This window comes from Prionailurus viverrinus, chromosome B1, assembly GCF_022837055.1.
Source record: "Prionailurus viverrinus isolate Anna chromosome B1, UM_Priviv_1.0, whole genome shotgun sequence".
In the NCBI taxonomy this organism is placed as follows: domain Eukaryota; kingdom Metazoa; phylum Chordata; class Mammalia; order Carnivora; family Felidae; genus Prionailurus; species Prionailurus viverrinus.
In genome coordinates, this window is record NC_062564.1 from 3,420,555 (window position 1) to 3,445,399 (window position 24,845).

The 24,845-nt window shown below is 42.4% G+C and overlaps 1 protein-coding gene and 1 long non-coding RNA gene across 2 annotated transcripts in view; one reads left to right on the forward strand and one right to left on the reverse strand.

Annotated features, from left to right (window-relative positions):
- Positions 1 to 24,845, reverse strand: part of CSMD1 (CUB and Sushi multiple domains 1) — a gene marked incomplete at its 5' end in the record, with an annotated part of 688,146 nt that overhangs the window by 652,410 nt on the left and 10,891 nt on the right. The gene's annotated exons all lie outside the window — the stretch shown is intronic.
- On the forward strand, positions 5,618 to 17,797 carry LOC125164478 (uncharacterized). The gene is made up of 3 exons (XR_007151789.1): positions 5,618 to 5,653; positions 16,287 to 16,357; positions 17,510 to 17,797. It is a non-coding gene; the product is annotated as an uncharacterized LOC125164478 (long non-coding RNA).

Here is a 24,845-nt window from a genome sequence, read left to right on the forward strand (position 1 = left end):
CCATGGCCTCAACGTCTGCACGTCCACAAATTGACATGTCGAAGCCCTAAGCTCCAGCGTGATTTGGAGGTGCAGCAGGGTTGGATGAGGTCGCGAGGATGCGGCCCGTATTGGGATTAGTGTCCCCACAAGAAGACGGACAGGCCACAGCCCTCTCACCTCACTGCCTGGGGAGACGGTGACAAGGCTGCCGCCGAAGTCAAGAGAGACAGCCCTTGCCAGGAACTGAATCTGCCAGCACCTTGATGTAGGATTTCCCTGCCGGCAGAACAGTAAGAAATGAACGCCTGTGGCTTAAGCCACCAGTTGATGGTGCTTTATTAAAGCGGCCCAAGCTGTCTAAGACAGCAGTGTTTTCGCATGTGGCTGGTCTAACGCGACCTTTCGTTACGTGAGCCTGTTCTCTCTCAGTGACCCGTCGCTGGAAGTAAAGTCACGGACCGTTATTCCCTCAGGCCCACTGCCTGCCAATTCCCTAAATAGACAGGGTAATCATCTACCCCCACTCTGACTTCAGCGTTTTATCACTGGTGACAAATATAGACATAAGGAATATTCATTTGATTAGCACCTGTATCTCTTAATATATTTATATATTCTGATATAGCTGGAGAAACCAGGAAGTAAATTAGGTTTGAGCTCTAAAAAAAAGTTTGTCTGGATGATTCTGAATGCTTGTTTTCACACATTCACGATGACACATTTCATTTTCCCTTTTGCCGTAGCTACACCTGAAATAACTCATTTATTTCCTTCTGCTAGATTTTATAGTGTTTTCCTCCTTTATCTACACTGCATTATGTATTGAAATAAACAGCAGCTGCAGAGTCAGAGGATGATGTTTTGATCCTTGGCCCGAAGCACTTACCAGCTATGTTACCCTGGGGCAAGTCAGTTAACTTAATGTTCTTTCCTGAAGGGTTAGGTCTGTGAGGCAGGTTTGTTGTTAGAATAGATAAAAACCAACGCTCTACCCAACACGCTTGGCACATCCTAGGCACTCAATATATGCTAACGTTAGCCATACAGAAGTTATTTCATTTTATATTACATCAAATTTCATAAAGTGTTTGCAAAACTTTTATCTCAGAAGCCCATGGATTTAAATATATACTAATGGGACAAACACCCCCCCCCCCCCAAGTAACTCACATCGTGCACTATGTAGGGAATCTGCTTCCAGAGGAGGTTGGGTCAGGCCACAAGTCGTGGGATTAGGTACCTATACTTGGGGATGGTACATTAATCAAAATCAATATCCTAAAGGTGAGAATACATTTCCATCAACCGTGAGATAACCAAAATGGGTACATAAATGCCATACAAATAAACATAAGAAAATCACTCTTTAAAAGTATAAGATTAACAGTGTGCATCTAATATTCCTCCCCCAGAAAAGTTATCTTTTAAGCTAATTATTCATGTAATAAAGAGACTTAGTAATCATCTAGGGCTTTTTTCGAGGGATTCTTGCAAAGATACACAATTATGTACCCCCCCCCCCCCCGACACACACACCCTGCCCAAGACCAGTGTAAAACAAATAAAAACTGTTAAGGATCCTATAATAGGAGTTGGAGGGCAGAGGGCAGTGCACCCATCTGAGCTCCAGCCAAGACCCAGGAGAAGGAAGTTCAGGCACTGCCCCAGCGTCACCGTGGCGACCAGGCTCAGGAAGTAGCAGCGGATGCTTTGGAGATGCCCCTGACTAAAGCAAGCTGGAGACTGTTGGGCCACCTCTGCTTAGAAACATCTTCCCAAGCGGAACCTCCTGCTGTTTACACAAAAGGGATTCTATCACCTGGGGGTCTGGGGGCCAGGCCGGGGAACATCCACCTGTGTGTTGTGGAAGTCTGTCCTAATAAAAACAGCACTGATCTTTGTCAAACTGAAATGTGAACCTCTATTCATATAATATATGCATATTTCTTAAACTACCGGATCATGCAAAACTCAGTATTTCCATTAAATTCTCTAACTCAGAACAACCTTGCTTTATCCAATCCCTTATTATTTTAAAACTTTTTAACTACATTTATTTATTTTTGAGAGAGAAAGAGCACAAGTGGGGGAGAGGCAGAGAAAGAGGGAGACCCAGAATCCGAAGCAGGCTCCAGGCTCCCAGCTGTCAGCACAGAGCCCAACGCGGGGGGGGGGGGGGGGGGGGGGGGCTCAAACTCATGAACGTGAGATCGTGACCTGAGCTGAAGCAGGATGCTTAATGCACTGAGCCACCCAGGTGCTCCTCCAATCCTTATTTTTATGCCATCATCAAATGGCATCTCCCCAAAAAACTCTCTATGGGACCAAAAAAGAGGGGAATGGATTGGAGAGACAGGAAAGTTGGATCAATACATCAATAAAACTCTCCACTGGGTGTGTACCTCTTTGTGAAGCACTTTGTGACCATTTGACGCTGGTGACCCAGGGGATGAACTTGTGTCCCTGGTGAGGAAGGACCAGCGCAGACAGACCTCTTTCATTTTGTCTCACAACCAATCTTCCACAAATCACCAATAAGCTATTTCTTCTGGGCACCGTGTGGTCACAGCTTCTCTGCTAAAGCAATTACACACGATGGTGTGAAACTATCTGCCTAAGGGGAATTCAGAATTACAACCCCACCATTTCTGGAGCAGTGCCACATGCACTCCCAGCACTCTCCCACACTGGGGGCACTTCGGCGCCGTGGTGAGGGATTAGTTTTAGTGGGAAAAAACTGAAATAGCTTTAAAGCACTTTTCGGAGTATCATTTTTGTGCCTGGTCTTTCTTCTACTGAGAACATTTCCATATTCTTTCAATTTAATTCCTATAATTATTTTGTGGAGTTATCATCCTTTTCCACGTGAAGGAGTTGAGACAAAGCAGTTCAACGATTTGCCAGAGTCCTTGCAACCAGTGGTTTAGATTCAAACCTGGGTCTTCAGATTTCGAATTCACGGCTCCCCAGTAAAACAGTATCGGCTTTGTTTTACCTCGTTATCAAAATATTTGGCCAGAATTTTTAAGACATAAGGGATATTCATGAATGGTAGGCTAGTAGTCTTGGTTCTATTTAATGTTATTATTTATTTAAAATGTGTCTCAGAATATTAAGTTTTAGAAATTTGGATGATGTGAAGTTCTTGGTTGATGTGGAGGAAAAGCATGACCTAAACTCATGAGAACATGTTTGAATTAACAGATTAACACCAAATGGATAAAGTTTTCTCTATTTTAATTTAATGATGGCTTGTTCTAAATATGGAAAATCAGCAACTTCAAGTATTTTTTTCATCTGAATTATTCTTTGGTACTTAACATTCCTATTTATATGCAGATTTTGGGATTTGTCTTTGCTTGCCAATGATGCGCACACATTTTATCTTCTGTACGTGCCATCCAAGTCAGACTGCACCGTCCTATCCCTGTACCTTGTTCTCCTGGGAACCCAACTTGGGATAATAATACAGAAGGTAAAATCGTCATCACATTACTGCAGCTAGGCAGAGTCACCCTTATTCTGAACGCCACAGATAATATTCCAAATGCTGTAGTATTTCCATCAAAGCAGTTATTATATTCACCATTTCTATGTACGTTATGCAGTTCTAAATTTTCTATTTGAATCTGTAGCATAACATGGCCACATTTTACCCCTTAAGCTGTCTCTGGAATAAAGTGCAGCAATAAGTTCATTTTGGAACCAACATTTCAAGATTCAGACAAGCTCCACTTAGAACGGTCAACATATGGTTGACCTCCATACTGTTTTATGGAGGTTCCTCAAGACAATTAAGAACACAACCATATGATTAGACGATCCCATTCTGAGTATACATCCAAGGGAAACGGCGCCACTATCTAAAGGGATATCTGCACTCCAGTGTTCGCTGCAGTCCTACTTACAAAAGCCAAGAAACAGAAACAACCCGCGTGTCCGTCAATGGACACGTGGACAAAGAAGCTGGGGTTTATATTTACAGTGGAATATCACTCAGCCATGAGTAAGAAGGAGATCCTACCATTTGCAACAACATGGACGGACCTCAAGGGCATTATGCTTGAGTGAAACCAGTCAGACAGAGAAAGAAAACTATGGTACAGTTTCACTTATACAGGGAAACTAAAACAGCTTAACTCATAGAACAGAGCGGAATGATGATCACCAGGGAAAAGGGGTGGGGGAAACAGTCCCAGAAAGACTGGGTCAGAAGGTGCAAACGTTCAGCTATAAGATGAACAGGTTCTGGGAAGCTAATGTATGAAATGGATAGTTAACAGTACTGGATTATATTCTTGAAAATTGCTAAGAAAATAGATCTTAAATGTTCTCACCATTCTCCCCCACAAAAAAAAAAAAGGTAATTATGTGAGGTGACGAAGGCATTAACTATAACCTTATTATAGTAATTATTTCACAATATATACATGTATCAACATAAAGATCAACACAATTTAAGCCTACTTCTTGAAGTAAAAAAATAAGAGATATATTGACTATATATCAATTTTCTGGTTTCATTATAGAAAAATAATGGTGGACTTTGGGAATCACTATTTTGATTCTACTGTTTTGGAGTAAAACATTGATATAATCAGATCCTGACTTGGAAAAGTGAATCCATTAATCTTTTTTTTTTTTCTTTTTTCCCCAAAGGATGGCTACAAAATAAAGTTGCCTTAGGGCTAACTTCATGCACTATGTTTAATTTAAGGACTCGGCAGCGTAATTGTTTTTTTTTGACTGTAGAAATTCCTTAGAACTGTTCTACATATCATCAAATCATCACGTGATGCTAAGCTTTGGCTGTCTGTAAAATCAGAGTATGGCTCATCCATCGAGTTCTTGGCATCATAGATAACGCCAGCAGTCTGGGTACAGGCTGAGAAGGTGCCGTTGAAAGATCTGTCGTTCACAGGCAGCAGCGTGACCTCAGGGAAGGACCTCAAGACATCTAAGCTTGTTTTCACTTTTGCAAAATAGAGAAGTGAAACCACATAAATCAGAGGATCAGCTTGTGGCCTCCTTCCTTCCATGCGGTGATCTAGCCAGACATTCCTGAACAAGTGCCTGTTCCATATCCACACAGAAGTTCATTTAAACATACGAGGCCATGAAGGATACAGTGAAATGGGGGCGGGGGTAACGAGTGATGCTGAAGCACGTTACAGAATCCAACATAAAATACCCAGTCCGCATCCAATAAATACAGGATCCTACACAAATGTAAAGCCATGACCATAAATGTGACATAATCCTGCTTCTCTCCTTGAATCACCTCTGGTGCAGTGCAGGGGACCTTACATCCAGGAAAGGTCCCAATTTAGAGCTGGTGTTATGGACAGCACCGGTTTGGACAAGAAAGTTTGCGGTGACCCCATGTATGAGAGGAGAAAGAAAACAGTCACCTGTTCATAAGACTGGATAAGACCATCTATATCTTTATCATTTCAGTGTAGGGCGAACAGGGAAGCCATACCTAAAAGGAAATCCACTGTATTTCTAATTTAAGGCCATGAAGCTGACCTTTAAGAGTATGAAAGTACAGTCGTTACTGAGAAATCTATACGAAAAATAACTCTTCTCAATTTTATTTTCTCCATTTTCTTGCAGGTCTTCTCAGTGGAAATGCTATTTTTCTTCCACTTTGAATAAACCGGTCTCTGAGGTGAGTCCAGCCAGTACAGAGCACCGTTTATAGTTTGCTCTGAAAGCCACAGGCCAGTGACTGCCTGTGCCCTGTTTCCCTAATTAATGGCTGACGGTCATTGGAAACAAGCAGCTCTCTTGAAGACACTGGGACCCTGAGTTATGGCAAAGTTCTACATGTAAAAATAATTAATCTTTGCTCCACTAAAATCTCTCAAGAGAGGAAAAGACAGTGCGGGCGTCGTGTCCATAACTGTCCTCCATGATCAGGACTCAGTGTCCCTCACCAAGGTGCTGAGCAAACAGCTTTCAGCAATTCCCCACCTTCTCTCTCTTCTTTCTCTTCCACCTGTTTTCTTTGATTATCTGAATTTAAAGACTTCTCCCTTCTAAATATGAAAAAATTTAGGATCAAATTTTAGTGATTTCTTTGCTCAGTGCTGCTGCTGCTTTTTGCTTACAAAGATGTTCAGTGTGTTCAGGCCATTGAACACTGAGTTTGTTTGAACTGTTTTGAAGTATTTCAATACCTTGTATTTAAATACAACTAAAGTACATAAGAGTGCTGGACACAAACTGGCCAGAATAAATTTGCGTTGCATGAATGGTGAATGGACACAATAACACATTTTTATCCAAAATTACAAATACTGCCTCTCTTATTTTGAAATGGAATATAACAAAATAAAAAGCACCAATTTTAAATGTGGTAAGTCTCAAAAAAATCTTTTATAAATGCCAGTAGGAAGTTTAGTCATCTAGTGATCCTTACGAAAAGGGGATAATGTACTTTGTAGAAGTGCTTGACACACAGATATTAGACCTTGCATCTGCTAAGTGAATTTGGAGCCTGGTTCCTTCACATAAAAGGCAATAATAATTACTGTTCAGAAGGATAATAAAAACTATTTTTTCTAATATGTGTAAAACTTTCTTACACGTGCCTAATAAATATTAGTAATCATCTATAATTATCATATACAAAGTGAGAGATGTAGGGGAAAAAAGACCCCAGGGCAGGGGGTACCTGGGTGGCTCAGTTGGCTGAGTGTCCGACTTCAGCTCAGGTCATGATCTCACGGTTATGAGTCTGAACTCTGTATCAGGCTCTCTCTACTTTTAGTACAAAGCCCACTTCAGATCCTCTGTCCCCTTCTCTCTCTGCTCCCCTCCTCCCTCTCTCTTTCTCTCTCTCTCAAAAAAATAAAAATAAATAAACATTTAGCACTTTATTTTTTTTAAGTTTATTTATTTTGAGAGAGAGTGCACACATGCACATGAGCCTAGGAGGGGCAGAGAGAGACAGGGAGAGAGAGAATCCCAAGCAGGCTCTACACCATCAACACAGAACCCCCATGTAGGGTTCGAACTCACAAACTGTGACATCATGGTCTGAGACGAAGTCAGACACTTAACTGACTGAGCCACCCAGGTGCCCCTGAAAAAAATAAACGTTTTTTTAAAAAAGCCCACTTGGAAAAAAACATATAAATTCTAGACTGTTCAGTGAATTGAAATTTAGTATCACTCCTACAAGATGTCCCTAGGTCCAGACTTCTCAATTTAAGGAGCAAACTTATATTTTAAGCATTCTGGGTGAAACTGTAGGATGGTACAGATTCTGACATCCTATAAAAATGGAGATTACTATAAAGCTATAGTAATCAAGACAGCTCCATACTGGCCAAACTGACAGATAAAATGGAACAGAACAGAGAGCCCCAAGACAGACCCACAAATATAGTCAACTGATTTCTGTTTGACAAAGGAGCAGAGGCAATTCAATGCAGAAAAGACAGACATTTCAGCAGACGGTGCTCAACAACTAGAAGTACACACGGAAAACACTGAATCTAAACACAGATCCCACATCCTTTGCAAAAATTAACTCAACATGGATTACAGACCTAAATGTAATATGCAAAAGTATACAATACCCAGAAGGCAACAGGAGAAAATCTAAGAGACCTTGCATCTTGCAATGACTTTTTAAATGCAACAATATTGGTATGATCTAGTAAAAAAGTTGAGAAGGTAGACTTTATAAAAGTTAAAAACCTCTGCCCTGTGACACGTTAAAAGAATTAGAAGGCGAGCCACAGATGGGAGGATAATATTTGCAAAATATATATCTGATGAAGAACTTTTATTCAAAATATACAAAGACTCTTAAAACTCAACAATAAGAAAACAGACAAACCAATTAAAATGAGCAAAAACCCTGGACTGGCATCTCACCAAAGATACACAGGTGGCAAACAAGCATAGGAAAAGACACTCCAAGAAAATATCAATTAAACAACAAGATACTATTATGTGCCCATTACAACGAGCAACATGCAGAATGCCCATAACACCTAATACTAATGAGGATGTACAGTAACAAGAACTCTTGTTCACTGTTGGGAATGCAAAATGGCGCAGCCATTGTGGAAGACATTTGGGCTGTATCTTACAATACCAAGCATATTCTAAGATCCAGCAACCACACTCCTCAGTATTTACCCAAAGGAGTTGAAAACATGTCCACACAAAAACCTGCATGTGGATTTTAGCAGCAACTTTATTCATAACTGCTAAAACTTGGAAGGAAAGAAGACGTCCTTCGAAAGATGATGGATAAACTGTAGTCATTTCAGACAAGAGAATATTATTCAGCACTAAAAACAAATGAGCCATCAAGCCATGAAAAGACAGGGGCAAAACTTGCATGTTGCCAAGTGAAATGAGACAATTTGAAAAGGCTACATACTGTATGATTTCAACTATATGACATTCTAGAAAAGGTAAAAATATAACGAGTAAAAGGACCCGTGTTTTTCAGGGGTTAGTGGGGAGAGGAGGGATAAACAAGTGGAGAACAGGAGTTTTTATGGCAATGAAACTATTCTGAATGAACTATAGTGGCGGCTACTTGACATTGTCATTATTCAGATATACAGCATACACAACACCAAGAGTAAACTGTACTGTCAACTATGGACTTGGGGGGGGGGGGGCCTGGTGGCTCAGTCGGTTGGGTATCCGACTTCGGTTCAGGTCATGATCTCACAGTCTGTGAGTTCAAGCCCCGTGTCGGGCTCTGTGCTGATAGCTCACAGCCTGGAGCCTGCTTCAGATTCTGTGTCTCCCTCCCTCTCTCTCTGCCCCTCCCCTGCTCATGCTCTGTCTCTATCTCAAAAATAAATTAAAAAAACAAACAAACAAACAAACAAAAAACTATGGACTTGGGTTGATAATGGGGTGCCATGTTGATTTGTAAGTTATAACAAAAGTACCGCTCCAGAGAGGGCTGGTAATGATGGAAGAGGTTGCATGTGTGTTTGGGGGTAGGTAGGGGTGCGGTGACATGGGAACTCTCTGTACTTTTCCACACAATTGTTCCATGACCTAAAACTTTCCTTAAATAACTGTTTATTAATTACAAAATGACAACCAAGGAAAACAACACCAAAGAAAAAGTAAACAAATATAGAGATTAGCAATGCAGATGTAAACAGAAACGCATGTCAGCTCATAAGAGAATCTTCACTAATACTGTTTATTTCAATTAGCTCGTTTTTTTTTTTTTTAATTTTTTTTTTTCAACGTTTATTTATTTTTGGGACAGAGAGAGACAGAGCATGAACGGGGGAGGGGCAGAGAGAGAGGGAGACACAGAATCGGAAACAGGCTCCAGGCTCTGAGCCATCAGCCCAGAGCCCGACGCGGGGCTCAAACTCACGGACCGCGAGACCGTGACCTGGCTGAAGTCGGACGCTTAACCGACTGAGCCACCCAGGCGCCCCTCAATTAGCTCGTTTCTAAATAGCATAACTAAACTTGAAGTTAGCTCCCAAACTGAGTTTTAAAAATATAATGTGAAGGGGATTTTTATTCAAGTTGTTCTAAAACTGCTTATTGGTCCAAAAGCAAAATAAAAAGAGACAGGAACGAAATAAACAAACAAAAGGCTGGGGGTATAATCCTTGTGATACTGAAAATATCAACCATGTGAAACAGTCTCTGAACTAAAGCCCTCCTTTAAAAATTTGTGAAGGGTACTGGAAAAACTAAGAAGAGCACAGATGTAGGAGAGAAAAAGAGATTAAAATTCCTAAGCAGGCGATGCACAGTAATCAGATACAGAGTGTAGACACTTGAGATCCTGATTTATACAAACCACAGATTAAAGATAATGGGGGGGGGGGGGGGCGCCTGGGTGGCTCAGTTGGCTAAGTGTCTGACTTCAGCTCACATCATGACCTTGCAGTTTGTGAATTTGAGCCCCACGTCGGGCTCTGTGCTGACAGCTCGGAGCCTGGAGCCTGCTTCAGATTCTGTGTCTCCCTCTCTCTTTGCCCCTCCCCCACTCATGCTCTGTCTGTGTCTCTCTCTCTGTCTCTGTCTCTCTGTCTGTCTCTCTCAAAAATAAATAAATATTTAAAAAAATTTAAAAAGATAAATTGGGACAACTCTGAAGAAATAAACATATTAAGAAATTAATAAATTCAATTTTGTTTGGTGTTTTAAAAGTGTACTATCCTCATGCTTTATATAAAAGGTATGCCAGACTGTCTATGTATCTACCTATCTACACACTTCTATATGTTAACTATTTACAAATAAAATAATGTGATGTCTGGTATTTGCTTTAAGATACCTGGAGGGGGGAGGGGGGACTGTGAGAAGGTGAACAGATAAAATACAAATGACGGAATGGAGAACACAGCAGTTCTCTTTACAGCTCTCTCCACTCTTCTGTATATTTACAATTATCCACAGTAAATAGGTTAGTGTTAAATAATCCAATGAGTGAAATACTGTCAATTTAAAAAGTGTTATCTCACCTTAATTGTGGACCATACACTATGTGTTAATATCATATGGTGCATTTTAAGGACCATCTTAGTAAAAATGTGACTAATATAACCATTCCTAACCCACCCATACAATGAGAAAATAACAATCAAACAACTCCACACTCCGGTTTAAACTGTAGGATCTGTGCTCCGACATGATTTGGGGGCACATGTAATGAGATGTAATGAGTTTCTGGGAGCTGTAGACCTTCCCTCCCCCTTCCATACCTCTTTACTCCTTCACGATTATCCTTAAGTCAATCACAGATTTTTTTTTGATTTTTTTTTTTTAACGTTTACTCATTTCTTGAGAAACAGAGAGCACGAGTGGGGGAGGGGCAGACAGCGAGGAAGACACAATCCAAACTGTCAGCACACAGCCTGACGCGGGGCTCGAACCCATACACCGTGAGATCATGACCCGAACTGAAGTCAGACACTTAACCGACTGAGCCGCCCGGGCGCCCCAGCCAATCACAGAATGTTTTAAGTTCAGTGCCAGAGAGGTAAAACTAGCCAAAGAGTAAGCGCCCCCCCCCCGCCCCCGCCAAATGATCTAGTTAACTCTTGCATTGCCCTTCCCATATATTACACTAGCTTATGCCATTTGAAATGCCAGCATCTCCTTTGGATAAAACATTTAGGGAAAAAGTGTATGGCAAGACATTAGAAGTAGTTATAGATTATTTCTTCCAGATGGCCAAGCATTGTGCCCTCACTTTATACCATTTCACTTTTCTTCTCAGAAAGAAGCCATTTCCCACTGAATATCTATCTCCCTCACATCCAGTGGAGGATAGTTCATCCCAGAGGGCCAGTGACATGAAGTGTCTCTGGCACAGTCACTACCCACTCACTGCAGGAACAATAATTCCTCATCAATCAGCTAAAAAAAAGAAAAGAAATCCCGGGATCTCTAAAAGAGATTATTTGCTCCAGCATTCTACACGGATAAAATTAAATAAGGTTGCAAATAATCAAAATGAGCAATTAAATAATAAGGATGCTATGATATATCAACGCCAAGTACTAATATACTATACATAACATTTTAGTGTAGTGGGAAGGAGGGTAAGTGGAGTTCTTGCATTAGGAAACATACACTAATGTAAACTTAAAACACAAACCTCAAATTTGCTAGGCTTGGATGAAACATTCAAGAACACCTTTCTACAGCCTGTGGACAGACTGTTACAGTGGTGATTAGGGGTTTTCCACTAGGGACCCCGCACAGTGACTGTCTGAATCAGGTCAGGGATGCCTTCCGAACAGGCTGTCAGTAACCACACACCCAAACTAACCAACATTTGCAAGCTTTGAGATTAGCCAGATTTGATTCAAGGTCATCCCTGTGATAACATCACTGCTCATCTCAACATGCATTTTATTTGCCTACTTTCTGTTGAGAGGTGAGTGGATCTGTGTGAAAGCGAACTGGGAATTACAGACAGACAGAAGCTCATCTCACCTGGGCCACGGCTTACGCCGAGGGACCTTTACCATGCTTTCTTATTACATGATGCAGTTCAATTTCAAAAAAATAAATCTAAAATAGCCCTATTTTTATTTTGCAAACTACGTATTTTGAGGCCATTAAGTAGGTGACTTACTCACATACAAAAATTTTTAAAAATAAATATCACATCCCTTTTAAAAAAGGGGGGAGGGGGCACCTGGGTGGCTCAGTCAGTTAAGCATCTGACTCTTGATTTCTTTCGCCCCAGGTCACGATTTCATGGTTGGTGAGTTCAAGCCCTCTGTCAGGCTCTGTGCTGACAGCATGGATCCTGCTTGGGATTCTCTCTCTCCCTTTCTGTGCTCCTCCCCCTCTTGTGTGCACAGGTTTTCTCTCTCTCTCTCTCTCTCTCTCTCTCTCTCTCTCTCTCAATATATAAACTTAAATAAAAAACTTAAAAAAACTAAATAAATATCACATCCAAATAAAACAGAAGTCAGACACATTATGTGTGTGTGCGTGTATGTGTGTGTGTGCCTGTGGGGGGGTGTGCATGGGAAGGGTGCCGAGGGCTGAGGCTCAGTATCTCGATACCTCTGTGACTTCTCTTCTGGATCACACATGGGAACATCACTTATCACATCTGTTTCAATAGAGAGAAGGTTAGGAACTTACGGTGTGTAGCTTATAATTTCCCAGGGCATTTCAAAATTGGTACTTCAAAGTTCGTGATCTACCCAGATGAAGTTGAGAGTAGAAACACTTCTATATGGTCAGTAAGTACGACCAGTGCCCACAGTGTGGCTTCTGTCCTAAGAACACAAACAGAATCTACAGGTATGGTCACCAAGTGCCCACTGTGTCAGGCACTGGGCTAAGTGTTTTATATGAAGAGTGATAAATGGTCAAAATGGTCTGACAAGGCAAGTACTATCATCACTATTTCAGAAATGAAGAAATTAGCTCAACTTTATCTTATTTGTAATAATTCCTCTTGGTTTAAGAAATATATGAGGCAGTTTTGTGATAAAACAACAAATGACAGGACAGAGTATGTAACTTGAACACTGTTGCGAAGAATCTGAATCTGTAACTTGCGTGGCTTCAGGACCCAGCACGTTCCCTCTGAAGGTGCGTTCTGAGGTCACCTTTCATTCATCCCTCCTCCGCTTCTCTGGCATGGCCGTGGCCACCCAGGCCCTGAGCTGGGTGCTGGGACCCAGACACACTCACTAACAAGTGGATCGCTACCTGTGGATGGCCAGGCTCCATCCGGATCAGACCTCACACCGACTTCGCAATTCATTCCATTAAGAGTCTCTTAGACATCCGGCGGCTCCTGCTGTAGCTACTTACTGCTGTGAACATTGCACTAAGTTGTTTCTTCTCGCTTCCGATTTTTACACCCTTCACGTCTCAGTGCCCTGGGGCACACCCCTTCACACCCTGCCCATGCTGTCTGCCTTGCACCGGTGGGATTTCTGTGATCTCTGCCACTTCCAGGCCACCATGTCCCCAAAGAAAGGGGGCTCAGGTAAAATGCTCTTTATGGACTTGTCAGCTCCAACCCACCGCATCTGACCCAGAGTCACCTGACATTTACACTTGAATAAACATTTCAGAGAACGAACTCTCCCGAGGAAAACCTGGAAAGTCTGACTCATGGCCCATATGCCTTCCCCAGTAGGATATTTTGAGGCCTGCAGACCTGAATGTGCATCACAAAAATACTGCTGCGGGATAGGGAGGTGCTCCTTCGGAAACTTGAAGACTCTCATGTGCTTTGGCCTTTATTTCTTAAAGATATGTGATCCCATGTGCCATGTGAGCACTTGAATTTGCCTTCTTTAAAACACCAAAGCTGATATTAATGCTGATCTAATCTAAAGAAGGTTTATAATATTAAAATTCTTCTCTGGGGTCAAGTATCCATTTATTGTATACAGAGACTATGGCAGACGACAGGGAGCTAGTATCAGTAGATACACATCGTAACCTAGTCCAGTCCACATACTGTGCTGAGTAAACTCGCCCGGTCGATAAATCAGTACTATTGACCAAACGTTTATTCCATGACAGGCATCACACATTCTGGGCAGACAAGCGAGCACAAGCTAAGGCCTCTTATCAAGGAGCTTCTATTCTAGGAGAAACAAAAACACAAATGGATAAATATCTCTCATTACTGACAGATTCTAGACAAGTGATAAGACAGGGTAAAGAGGAGGACCGTTTTTCTTACATCTGTGAGGTGGGCTAACTTAGCTAGGGTGTTGAGTGAGAGAGTGGTGGAGGACAGGATGCTATTGTCAGCTGGATGAGCAGGCAGCTACACGAAGATCCATTCATTCACTCGCTCGTCCAATGTACATCCCCTGAGTCTCCACCACGTCTCTGGTACTATCCTAGTGGGAGCATTAACATTAAAATGCATCAAAATGTATGTATGTGTACAAACATAGCATACACACATAAATACATAGGTATATATACACATACACATAACATACATATGTACGTATAATTACTAAATAATGACCAGAGGTAAAAAACTAAAACTGGAAGGGGACTGGAGGCAGAGGGAGAAAGTGTGGGTATGTGTGTGTGTGTGTGTGTGTGTGTGTGTGCATACGCTAGTGCACGTGGGGGCTCAGAGACCTGGATGAAGGTGAGCACAGATAAGGTACAAACGTTCACAACCAAGAAGGGGCCCAGACCCAGGGCGGAGGTGGGGGCTCTGCCGCCTCAGGCGGTGATGCTGCCACTGCTCCCAGACAGGCTGTGTGAGACTGGGCGGGGGCGGAGGCGCGGAGGGCTCCTGGTGGAACACCCAGGGAGCGGGTGCGTGTGCAGGGCACATGTCGGGAACACAGCGGCACGTGTGTGTCTGGGGTTGAAGCAGAGGTCCAGACAGAGCCTGCAATCACGGAGTCGGCGGCAGAGATGGAAGAAAGGCCCCACGGGGTGGATGTCGCCCCTGGCCGCCCCTGAGGAATGACACACGGGAAGAGCAGGCTGTGGGACGAACGGGCTTGTGCCAAGTGCCGGGTGCGCTGCAAGTTCAATATAAGTCGAGGCGCGGCAGAGGGGGAAGACGAACAAATGCGTTTGGAATGCAGGGAGCACAGCACAGACCCTAGGACCAGGTCTCAGAGCCTTTGCAGGCTACACGCAAAGTGCCGATCTTTCTGCGCCCGAGGGAACTGGTAGCCCTGAGCAGCACGCTACCTGGCCATCTTGGGGGGGGTGTAGAGAGGGGCAGAGAAGACGCTGTGTCACGTCAGTTTTACAGGATGATCTGGAACTTATTCAAAGAAGAGAAAGGGAAGTTTGGAGAGCAGAGGGGGCCAAGGCAGAAAGGATACTCATAACAGACTAATCAGCACGGAAAAAGGCGCGTGGCCTTGTCTGGGAATGTGCATGCGTGTGCGTGTGTGTGTGCGTGTGGGTGTACATGTGTGATTGTTGCCAAGGTGGAGACAATGATATTGGAGAAGCAGAGAGGGCCTTTAGGACACTGTCAAAAAAAAAAAAAAAAAAAAAAAACCAGCTGTCTTATAGATGCAACAAACCTTTGAAGACTTTCAAATACAAGCAAGATCTTAATTATAGTGCTATAATGCAGGACTAGCAACTTAATGTCCTTTATCGAAAACACTTAATGCCCAAAAACAAATGCTGAGTAACAAAAAATAAAAAAGGATTGCTCAAATTGTCTGGTATACTCAGCCTCATTTTAACAAAGCACATTCCACCTAAGCCTTTTAATACAGTGAGGTTAATATAAAAACCATGAAAAACACAAGTCTGGCTTTATATTATTCTAATTAGAGCTTACAGATACAGAGGATAACATTAGTAGCATGTCTGTTTATTTGGTTTTGTTACCAGATTAAAAAATATATATTATTTTGAAAGATGATAATCCTGGAGAAAAATGTTTGTATACTTTACAAGAACATCCAAAATAGACACTTTGTTTGTTTGTTTCATTTACAAAACAAATGAAAACCAGAAATGAAGTTATTCATTCAACTAAAGCAAGTGTTAGCAAGCCACTGTGATGTAAAAAGCAGGCAATGAAAAACTAAAATTGGGTCAAAATCTGCCATAAATAATTTTTGTGTGACTGAACATAAGGAAAATGGCCCTTTGGTGGTGGGTGGGATAGATGGCATCTACACCCTATTCTGAGCACATGCAACATGGCCGGCTGCAGGTGGATTACAGCCCAATCAGCAAACGCTTCATTTTCCAATAGGATTCTTTTTTCATTTCACAGAAATTACAACTGTAATCATTACAGTTACCTAATGCATTTGATATTCTTCTAACTCTATTCTACCTCTTTGCAGATGAGTCAGTCCTTCTGAGAAGTACGCAGAGCTGTAACTAACACTCTTCCCAATGTCAGAAACCTACAAAGGTTTGTGGAACATTTATGCATGCATTTGCACAAGAAAAAAAGCTGCAAAGATTTTCTTGGGGCTGGGGGTGTATGGAAAATTTCTTTCGTGCTAATTACCAAACTTGAATGTTTACTTGAAGCTGAGGTTTTCCCAGGTACATAATGAAAGTATCTTGTTTGGATGTCACATGGTTTATTCAGTTTTATATGCCTTTCAGTTTGACAGATGAAACTATAAAATAGGTGATTTAAATAAGCAAACTGAATTCCCTGCAACCATTCTAATAATAATTGCAGCACACAATGCTTACAAAATATGGTTCTTTCTGTCTGCAAAACACTTTACTAATTACCCAGTTTGTTAATCTTAGCTTATCTCCTTGATTTGCCATGTATTTTCACATATGTATCTTAAAACACAACTTATTTTCCTTCTCTGGCATAAACTTCCACTTAGCACATCTCTCCATATGCTGCTTCTTTATAAAAATAATGTAAATGCACTGAATTCTAGGGATATGATCAAGTAAGCATTACATCAAAAAATATAATAATTTGCTGTGATTAAATTACCTGATTTACTTCAATTACTGTGATGATTACTTGGGATGGATTTGTAACAAAAGAAAATTGGTGAACACTTCTGAAGTCAATATATCATCGCTACATTTCTTTGATGACTTATAGTAAGGCTATTCCATTTTGCAGGCAAGACAGCAGAGTAAGGGGAAAAAATCGCCCATTTCAAACCTAAGTATATACGGTCAAACTAGAAGTAAAAGATAGGACATTTTGAAAAAAAAATCAGTAAGAATTTGTAAAATATATTTTACTCTTTATTATTTGAAGTAAGCTTTATTTCCATAACTTAAATTCCCTTATTTTAAGATTATTATAATTCCTTTGAATCCCCATGAAAATATCCAATCAATTGTGGGATTATGAATGAGGACATTTTATCAGTTTCTTGGCCTTCTATGTATAGGTCATTTAAGCTGCAGGATTTACTACTGCAAGCAGCCTGAAAGACCCAACAGGTCATGGGGTTCTGGGGATGGGGCCTCACACCTTTTCTATTCAGGGCAGCTACCTGCCCGCTATTCTTGTCCATGCTATGTGTGTCTGCAGAAACCAGAAGTTACTTTATTTATTTATTTATTTTTTTGACAGAAATCTATCAGCTAAAACTTAGAGAAGGAGAGGGACAGAGACAGAGACTGGTTCTACAAAAGGCCCTTTGAAGACAGAAAAATATGAAAACATTTGGGAGAAAATATTCGCAAACTGCATTTTTAACGAAGGATGCGCATCTCGAATATATAACAAACCCTCAAAACTCAACAAGAAAAACAAACAAACAACCAAAACAATCCAAACAGAAAGTGGGTGAACTATGTGGGCTAACATGTCACTGGAGAAGGTGCCCAGATGGCAGATGAGCACGTGAAGTGATCTCCAACATCATCGGCCACTAAGGAAATGCAAATTAAGACCATAATGAGATATCACTGCCTACTTCTCAGAATGGCCAATTTTGTTGTTGTTGTTGTTGTTGTTGTTAGTCCTAACACCGAGTGCTGCTGAGGCCCCTGGGAAATGGATTCACACATGCACTGCTTGTGAGGGTATAAAACGATACAGGTGCTCCGGAAATAGGTCTGGCAATTTCTCATAAATCAATATATGCAAATATCATATGCATACAGGTCACGTATGACCCAGCAATTACATTTCTTGGCATTTATCCAAGAGACATAAAAACCCATGTTCATGCAAAAGCCATTCTTAGCATCTTGTTCCTAAAAGCCCCAAATCAGAAAGACACCCAACATCCTTCAACGAGACAAAGGAGGAACAACCCAGGGTACAGGGAAGCCATGGGACACCACACGGCAAGAAAAAGGAGCAAACTTTACATACAAACACTTGGGTGGATGGCAAGGAAGTTGTGCTAGCGGCACATGCTGGTCACAAATGGTTACACACTTCATGTCTCCATGAATAAGATACCCTTGAAACAGCAAAGTGACAGGTGGAGAATAGATGTGTGCTGTTCACAGGGGGTTCTGTACTGTGATCACGGTTGCTCCAAGAACCCACAGACGTGATACGACTGCACGGAGCTGCGCACGCACGCGCACACACACACGTGAACTGGTGAAATTGAATCAGTTCTGTGGACTGTCCCCAAGTCACTGGACCCACTGTGCTACTGCGTTCCCGACAGGGGAGATGTTACCATTCAGGACAACAGTGAAGGTACAAGCGCTCCTTGTAGACTTTCTTGCAAGTTCCTGGGAATCTATAATTATTTCAAAACAAACAGTCAAAAAGAGAGACTGGCAACAAGTAAAATGTTACAAACGCACTGTAGGGCACATGACAGGTGTTCGAGGCTTTGGAGGATCACCTGTAATACGGGCAGGGCATGAGTTCGCCGGAGCGAATCTGAATGTGCCCATGTCTTCCCAACAGGCTTTCCCTGAATCACTGAAGAAAGGTGGGCGTTTCTACTTCTCCATCAATCTAGACACATGCGGTACCTATGCTGCTTCTTGTATTTTCCATGTTACTGAACATGCTAATCGCCTTCCTTAAAATTAACATAAATTATCAGCATAATCACCACTTGGTCAACATCAGTTCATTTATCTAAATTTCTCATTCAGCGAGGCAAAGTTACCAAGTCTGGGAAAAGTGATTTCTCCCCAAAAACCGGAAGTCCATTGTAATGTTATGATTTGTAATGTTATACGCACTCAAAGGACTTAATCTGAAAATATTTTCAGTTTCCTCCTGGCACCTTCGAAATGTGATTTAAATAAAATGATGGGGCTTCAGGGATGTGTATTTCTTTTTTTTTTTCTGAATTCCCCTTGATGTTCTGAGTACTTGATTTTTAGCTCCAGCTCTTCTGTCTTTATCGTGAGGCTAATTAATTTAACTCACAGACTCAGTTTCCTCATGTGTAAAATGGAGGGCTTTCACTGAATTCATAAAGGAGTTACCATGATTAATTATCTTCCTCTTTAGTTTCTGATGGAAGTTACTCACTAGCAAACATTCCATCAGGTAAGGTAATTTAATGCCAACAGAAAGGTGATTCCTTCTAACTGCTGCTGGAATTATTTTAACTGTACTGACACCCAAACACCAATAATCCCACAAGGCTCCAGAGCCTTACGGTTCTTCGGCACTCCGTTCTCATCCAATTATTTTGGAAGGTTAAGTTGTTTTATAAAGTTTGATGAAAACACAAACCCAACATGTGATATGCCGGGCTTCTCAAAAAACAAGTGACGGAAATGCTACGATGTGTCCTGTCCTGTCAGAGCTGCAGCCATCTCCGAGCTCTCTCAAACAAAATAATGCATTCTCCAGTCGCTTTGCAAAGTGAGTTTTTTTCCCTTTAGTTAATAAATTACGCTCCACAATTGTACGCTGAAATCACTGAAAAGGCATTTTACTTCCTATTAGGGTTACAGTACCATTTAGCTGTCTCTGAGCCAATCAAGCTGTATCTTATTTTACATATTTTCATAGGTCCTTTCTTTTTCCCGGTTACTTAAGCAATTATCTGTGTAAGTGGTGTGTTAAATAATTGATGAGCCACCTTCTTCGCCTCCTAGTTACCAGTGACGCTGTTCCTACCCTGTTTCCAGACAGCACTCCCCTCTGCAGCCGGGGTTCCCACCGCACTTTGAAAGATATTTTAGTTCCTGCAGTGACAAAGGCCTATGTAGAAAGTGCAAGCATAATTTACTTACCTGATTTATGAAGCAATTCATGAAATCTAGCATATTCGTGCTACGTGGGGATTCGTGCTACATTTGTTAAGAAAACAAGGATCTTTCACAATTGCAAAACTCCCTCTTACCACATTTTATGATAGAACACAGTAGATTGGGGCAATTATCCCTCGTGTTTTATTAAACCTTTATACAACTGTTAGAGGTTAATGGGGCTATTATTTTTCCTACTGTCAAAATCCGCTTCGAAGCAAGACCTAGAGCACTTAGTGCCGGAAACCCAGCACAGAGAAAGCAGGCATGGCTTTTTCTGTAGTGGGATTACAAATCACCGTAGTCTGCAACCATTCAGACAAATCACCCATTAATAATAGAGCACGAAGGTCCCCTAAAAAAAAAGCCGGATGATGGGCTGGCCATTTAATGATACGTGTAGTGACTCTAACGACAGTATCGGGAAGCAAAGCATGCTTTTTGGGGGGGAATGGGTAAAGCAGATCATTTTAATTTCTGAAGATGATTCATGTGGGGGTGAACAGAACAACAACATATGCAGGTACTGGGCCAGATGAAAATTATTTCCGGAATAAAGTCTCAGGGGTGGAAACCACACAGCATCCTGACCAGCTGGATGATTTGTTCCCCGGGTAGCCTTGCCTCGGAGGCGAATTAAGTGGGCTACTCAGGGTTATTCATCGCCTCACACACTCTCCTTCCCTTGCCCCTCCCTGCATCCCAGCCCCCTGCAGCTGTGAACCTGGGTGGGTACACAGGAGACAGGCTGTCCGCCTCTCGCCACCGCATTCTTTAAACGACCTCTCGAAAAGCAGGCACGTCCCAGTCCGCGATCCACTGACATGCGGACTCACTCGGTAGTGCCGGGGGGAAACGGGTGCACCACAGAGTGGTCGCTGACCTCCTAGAGCACAAAATCTAGACTGACAATGAGAGTTTACTACTTGTTAGTAACTCATAACAGACACTTGAAGAAAATCAATTCCTCACAGTGAAAATGTGGGTATCACGTTCTAAGACTACAGAATGTTACTGCCATTGATGTGTGATTCAATCAACAGGGTCGTTTTCATGTAATATGTGTGATTGTGATAATGCAGCATACTTTCGACCAATGCCAAGTGCATGTCTATACGTGAGATATTCAAGTGACCCAGCCATTAAAAGAGGTCTCGTACAGAAGGTGTGGTGACTTGGCTGGTGGCAGAGTACGTGACTAATGTAATTGTTTCACATCCTAACGTTCTGTAGATTCTTACTTTTTATGGGTCGATGTGCTGCTGTTTGGAAAAATAAACTTGTATCTTTACTCAAAGCTCACTAAATGTTGCTACGTTTATTACGACAGGCTCTGTCTGATAAATATTTACATAACCAGAAATACCAGTTGGCTGTAACTTCCTCTGGGGAAGGAACATATTCTGAACAGCCCTAAGCTCTTGGTCTTTCCTCAATGTGTGACTACTGTGTGCATGAATGAGATGTGGGATACAATGACGTCACTGAAGAAAAGTGTGAGCACGACTCTGTCACACTGCTCCAGGCTACCACATAACTAGGACGCTCAGGAGTTCAATGGACAAGCGTTTTGAGCAACTTCTGTGTGCATGTGACTCTGCTAGCAACTTGTAGATACTGGCGAAGAAAGGAAAAGGAAAGCTCTAGCCTCAAGTTTATATTCTAGTTTTGGGCGGGGGGGGGGGCAGGAATAAGGACACACACACACGCACATCCAAATACACGCACACGCGCCCCGCAAGCAGAGCGTAAATACACACGCATGGTGGCTGGGATATGTCATGGCGAGTGGTGCACAGAAACCAGAGCGAAGAACACGAGGGATACCATAATGGGCGGGCAAGACGTATGGAAGCAGGATGGCCAGTGAGTCTTTCAGAAAAGGTAAATTCTGAGAGATTCGCCGAAGGAAGGGAGGGATGAGAGTCCTTGGAGAGCATCATTTCAAACTAAGGAAACAGAGGAGCGGAGCCAGGCGGAAGATGCGGGCGGTTTTGAAGAAACACGTCCCGACCAGTGGAGGAGGGCAAGAGGCGGAGGGGACGGAGTACACTGCGTGGAAGCCACCGTCGTGTCGCCCAGAGGGCTCGCGGCAGCGTGACCCGCCGCGGGGAAGCAGGCGGACGGGAGGCTGGGGGAGGCAGACGTGGTAACACCACGGGCCGGCCGGGGACCATGGTGGCCGGGAGCGAAGGAGAAACGGCCGGCCTGTGATGGCCGGGAGGGCGCAGGCCTGCTGGCTGCCGGAGAGAGGGCCGGCACCAGGCTCCGGGTCCCCAGCGAGGAAAAGAAACGGCCCGGTCCGAGAGACGTCCCTGACACGGGGGCGCGCACACTTTACGTGGCAGCCGGATGTCAGAGTCTGGAAATCCAGACGGCAGTCCAGGACGCTAAGCCAAACACAGCTCATTCCGTTCCAGTGATCACACAGGAACTGCTTTCCAAACCAAGACAGTTATTGGGATGGTCTACCTTTTCTTCATCTCTTGTTTTAACCCCATTAATGAGAATTCACGGTTGCTGTTTTCCCAGCTTACGCCAGTCACCGATGGCAGAGAGAGGGCTGACAGGAGAGTGTCCTTGGGCTGAGCCCTTGGTGATAACGTCACTAAGCTTAGCGTCCAACAAGAAGGCAAGAAACTAGGCAAGACACAAGATTAATCCCTCTTTTTTCTTCACCGCACATCAGAATGTTAAGTAAAAAGAGAGTATTTCACATAAGTATATCCCACACGCTCTTAAATTTTTCCAAACTTAAGAAAATGAACACTATGAGTGTAGCAATTATAGTGATAAGGGGATAAATGCAGTATGACCCCAGACAGATGGAAAGTCATTTATAAGGGTATATTTTAGAAAATGGATTAACCAGTCACGTGTGTTAAAAAGGTAAATCAGACGTTATATAGTTGTGATTGTATCTCTAGCTGTATAGAGTGGTTAAGGCATCATTTTGCTGTGTCATTCTAAAAACAGAGCTACAAAAATGTTAAAATCTGCCTTTCCAAATAATTATTTCTGACTCAAAAGAAAAGCCAGAGGGAAAAAATGGAACTACTGAGTGTCATTATAGAAGACGATGCCTGATCAATTGCTTTTCATTAACAGGACTGTCTATTTGGCAACTTGGACTATTTTGCTTCAGGTATTTTTATTTTTCAAGGTAGAAAAAAATATATTGATTATCCATAGACACAAAGGCAATGAAATAAATGGTTTACAGTCAAATGTAGGAGAATTCTAGGGTCATTTATTTTATAATGTTCTGTTGTTATTTTCACCCAAGGGTTTATAAGGTAATGCATTATACTGTTCAATTTTTCCGTAGTGTTTTCTTCTATTTTACATTAAATAATGATTCCGCATCAATGTCCTACCCTGCTTGGGTATCCACTGTTGTGACCGCTGTGCTCAGTACACAGCATGGGCCATCAATACATCTGAGTGAGTTACAACAAATCAATGTGGAGTTTGTAAAGTCATTTGTCCTTAACTTTACAGGGGGAAAACAACCTCTAGCTGAAAAATAGCCACCAAGGTTTTCGTTTACCCTCCTCCCTACAGATTTTTATATTTTGGAGTCAGAAGGGCACTAACGGATTGTCCAGGCTCCTGGTTCTCCCATGGGGGGCTGCTAACACTGCGTCCCACGTAGGCAACTGTCAAGATTCGGAAGAGGAAGACATGCTGTGTCTACCGTTACCGCCGTTTTAAAATAGGCAGCGACAATTTAATAACCACTTGGTGTTGAGAGGGTCTGTTCTCAGAAGAAAGGCGAACCCCATGTCACTGGGAAACAGCAGGGAAGCTCAGGGTGGAACAGTCACTGAGCTTCCTCCAGATGCCCTTCTGCTGAGTGATGCTCCCCATTTATGTTGCAATCTTGCCAAAGCTTAAAATGATTAGAAATGCAGAGCAATAGGCAGAATGGATACCTTAATTACCTCTGAGATTTTTTGAAAACACTTATTAATCAATAATGAATGAACCTGATGAAAAAACAAACTTGTACATCACGCCACTCTACAAGGTAATGGAGGAAGTTAATTGCCCTCATTATGTAGAAGGGCTAAAATATCCCCGCTTGTGCCCACCCCCTGCACTATGTGATCACGTCTGTGCATGTGAAGGACAGATGTGAATGCCTAAGGGGCTAATTGGTAACGTGAAACCAGGGCTGGATAAAGAAACTGACCAATATAGATTCCAGAGCAAAATTCACAGAAGATTCATCAATCCCATGGAGAAGAGAGGATATGTAGGGCTTTTGTTCCACAATGGGGGAAAATGAGCCTCTCCTGTGTTCTCCCCTTTTTCACTTATTTAGTCAGTATATACGTGCTAAGTGCTTGTTAGCTGGGCTATTGGGGAGGAGGAAGTGCAGCGTGTGATCCCGTAAAGGCACCAGCTGGGAAGGGCTTTGCCGGCTGGGAGCACTCCGCTCTCATGGAGCTGGTCTCGGACCAAATGGAGAACCAAGGCAGGTCTAGGAAGGAAATGCACGCTGGCCCAAGGGATGTGTGCTAAGTGGCTGGAAAACGGACCTCAATACAGGCACTGGTTGTCTATCCCATGAAACGGGGAATTTGCTTTTAACCTATGCACCAGCCACTATAGATCTGTACAAACTTCCCTAACATACAAGTGATAAAATCCTTGCTTAGTCTTGCTATAAAACATAGTACACATCACCTCGTTCCAGCACTCTAGTGACCTAACTGCTA